The 3,700-nt window shown below is 39.1% G+C and overlaps 1 long non-coding RNA gene across 2 annotated transcripts; it reads right to left on the bottom strand.

Moving 5' to 3' along the window:
• Window positions 1–893: 893 nt before the first annotated feature.
• Window positions 894–3,180, bottom strand: LOC148800544 (uncharacterized). 2 transcript variants are annotated; one of them, XR_016085365.1, is made up of 3 exons: window positions 3,041–3,180; window positions 1,232–1,446; window positions 894–1,046 (listed from the first exon to the last, which is right to left on the bottom strand). It is a non-coding gene; the product is annotated as an uncharacterized LOC148800544 (long non-coding RNA). The 2 variants fall into 2 exon arrangements; XR_016085366.1 differs by having other exon boundaries at window positions 1,232–1,425; window positions 3,041–3,179.
• Window positions 3,181–3,700: the final 520 nt, after the last annotated feature.

Here is a 3,700-nt window from a genome sequence, read left to right on the forward strand (position 1 = left end):
TCCCAAATCTCTATCTTGTGCCTTCTTTGTCGATTTCTGTTAAAGAATAAAACCTATTCAAGGACCTCATTTAACAGCTTAAGATTTTAGGTTGAATGGTTTTTTGAGATGGTATCAGAGCCACTTTGACCAAGTGGTTTAGTCGTCACCCCATTATAATTAATTAAATTTCAGTACAAGGTATGGATGGGCTTTTGCTGTCCACGCTTCAAGCCCAATGGGCTTTCTTGTGAGGGGGCATGTTAGAAAATAAAACCTATTCAAGGACCTCACTTAACAACTTAAGTTTTTAGGTTGAATGATTCTTTGAGAATCTCTACTATAACACATATAACCTATAGTGATGTACTTCTTCTAGAACACTTAATTTCCACTTGGAAAAACCATTGTAGGTGTTTGCTTTGAAGAAACCTCGTTGCTAGGACTGTTGGCGAGGCTAGGTTGAAGATGATTCAACTTATGACATTTATATTGCCTAAGGGAGGGTGGGGGGGGAGTAGTTGATCCTCCACTACCCCAGCTATAGATGCCCTTTTAAAATCTTCTAGCCAAATGAACTCTTCTAAATATTTTCGCAATCTGTAGTGTAGTCCATTATGTCGTGAAAAATTGCCTAATCAAACTCATAGAAATACTTACTATTATGTTCTTCCTCGATGGATGCTTGGATTGTGAGATGTGTGGCTTTTCTATCTTCCCATCCTTCAATAATTTATTCATTATGATTATGATTATGACCTTTTCCATGGGAGGGATATCTTCCTCTAGTATTCTCCATCGCATACACTTCCTTGGTTTTGGGTTCCCACCTTTTCTCGTCTTGTAGTCTCTTGAACGTCTACATGGTTCTTGCACATTCTCATAATTTGCCAAAGTCTTGTAGGTATAAGTTGTCCAAATTTTCCCTATAGTTTGGGTGCATGTTCCTAATGCACTCCTCCACCAAGTCTACTTCTTGTACTCTGTCATCATGAAACTCCCAAGTTGCGTGTTGGAACCTTTACACATAATTTCTTAGATCTTTTGTCCTTTCTTACTTGGCATTCCTGTTGGAAGGGTTATAAAATGAGTTTGACATGGCCAAATCAAGTTTGGTGGCTAACAGAAAGTTTAATAATTTTCTAATCTAATATGGGAACTGATTTTCCGATGATTTTGAAATCTGAAATTTCGGGATTGATCTTGTATTGAATTAGACCAGATTTGAAAATCAAATTAAAACTAATCATACCTGACATGGATACCACAATGTGTAGCTCTTAGAGTGTTAGTTCACGCTCAATATTAGTCCCAAAATCGACATCCAATTAAAGATAATGTAATATGTATGTGAAGCCGATTCAGCAACATCATTTCAGCAAAAACTTGTCTACAACTTGTTTGGATCGAAGTGGGTATGTGAACCTTATATGCTCTGGTGTTTTCCTGCAAAAGCACAATAGAGGACTGATGGAAATCAACCCCTATCACAAATGAGTCGAGTTGGGGTTTCTAGGAGGCAAAAGGAGAAGAAGGGAGAGCAAGAGAGTTCTTAGTCCCTTATATAGAGAACTCTCTAACCTAATTAGGAGCTAATCGAAAATCGAATTTGGATTAGAACTTCATCTTTAATTGATAAGAACCCTCTTCTTAAGAGTATGAGTGCTACATTCCCAGATCCATGCCCATTTTCAACCTAAATCACATGAGAATTTAAGTTATTGTCATGTGATCACTTAACTAATCATATTAATAATGGACCTTAGGCCCATTTTCTCTAATGGTTCATGTTCCAAGGTGTTGCATGGACACTTTGGGCTTAAATATTGTAGAGTAGGACTCACGAAGGTCTCACACAAGTCTATAAGAGTTTGGCCCCAACCCTAGTAGAGGTTAGGCTGAATTTACTATTCAGGGGCAGAGCCCCTGACCCAATCAGCTTAGGCTTAGTTTGACCCCAACATTTACATATAAATGATCTTTGGATTTAATCACCCTATGAAGACCCAAGGATAATGGGCTTATATAAAATAAATCCCATCATGTAATTAGCATTGTAATGGTCTCTTGCACCTAACCTCTCGGCCTATAATCATCACAACATTGCCCATAGGGAACAACCTCTTCATTGGCTGCAAAATGTAGTGTCACACTCTCTTCTTGGATAGATCCGAGATTAAAAACTTTTACAAACCTTTTTCATAAAATAGTAATATAACATATAAATATACTTTGCAAATCAAATTTCAAATAGCATTGAAATCCACTACCGACAGTTTAGGTTTCCATCAGAGAGAATGTAAATCTTGATATTCATTTTGTTTAACATAGGGGCCAATCCCTATCGCTACAACACTACAAGAAAAATGATTTTTAGCGACAGTCAAAACTACCGCTAAAAGTCCTCAAAACTGCCGCTAGAAGTTTTATTGACAATCGACGAACTGCCGCTAAAAGATTTGTTGCTAAAGGTTTCTAGCGACAGTTTTGGTGACTGGCAATAAAACTTAGAAAGAAAACTGCTGCTAGAGATAGGGCTTATAGTGACAATCACAACTGCCGCTAAAAGAATGCACCGACCATCGCTAAAGGTTTAGCCCATATATTTCAGTTGTAGTCAGGACTGCCACTAAATCTCTAATTTGTGTTTTTCACCTAACCAAATAAGCTCGAAATTTGTTCCAAATTTTAGTTTTTAGTTTTTAAACTCATTCTTTAAATAAATTTTGCAAAATTACTTTTATGATTGAATGATACATTTGAGTCCCATAAGGTAGAATCAACTATGGGGTCTATGATAAAATTGGATAAATTACAAAACCCCTCTATACTATGGGGTCTATGACAAAGACCCCTGTATTTTGTTTTTCAACAAAGACCCTCCTATACAAAGACCCCTTAACCGTTAAGTCAAATAACGGAATGCGTTAAATTACTAAAATACCACACTAAACTTTTTTTGCCCTTTTTCTCTAAAAACCGTTCTATTTTCTGTCGTCCGAACTGGGCGGATTACTAGATCTATGATCGGAAATTCCACCATTGATTAAAGATACTATACCTGAAACGCAACTCACTTTACTAGTCTCCACATTATCAACCACGACGTCCATTCCTGTGTGAAGGCGATCAGTCTAAAGAAAATGCTCTGTCGACATCCCCTTGTTGCAGCATCCGGTTTCAGGTGAAATCCGACTTAGATCTCCCCTGTTGCGGCATCTCACACCAAGCTACAGCACGACATATCTCCGCTGCTGCCACCATTTCCGTCATCCCCCCTCCCATCCTGTCGACTCAAATTGCCCAAACTCTTAATCAACTCCGAATCAAATTCACCTACCTCAAATTCCTCCGACATCGTCCCAGTCTCATCCAAAATCCCCGTTTTATCCATCGCAGCCTGCGGTGGTGGCGGCGGCAACGTCAATGTCGGTAGCAGTGGTGGTGGCGGAGGATTCGTCTCTAAAGTTTGATTGGGTGTGATAGAAGCAAGACCAAGCGTTTTATTAGCCTTGGGAGAAAGAGCCACAGATGGGGTTTGAGCAATAACTGGGTTTTGCTGGCGGGAGCTGAAGAAGATGAGCGGTTGGTACCCATCTGAGTAGTGCCTTCCGAGGTAAATCAGAGTAAAGGAAATGAGAGCGAAAGCTGAGACCTTCATGAAAAACGAACCTCTCAGGAATTCCGGGATGTTAAAGCCTTTCATGGCTTCAAAAACCCT

Source organism: Nelumbo nucifera, chromosome 4 (genome assembly GCF_055504915.1).
Source record: "Nelumbo nucifera cultivar China Antique chromosome 4, China Antique-T2T, whole genome shotgun sequence".
NCBI lineage: Eukaryota > Viridiplantae > Streptophyta > Magnoliopsida > Proteales > Nelumbonaceae > Nelumbo > Nelumbo nucifera.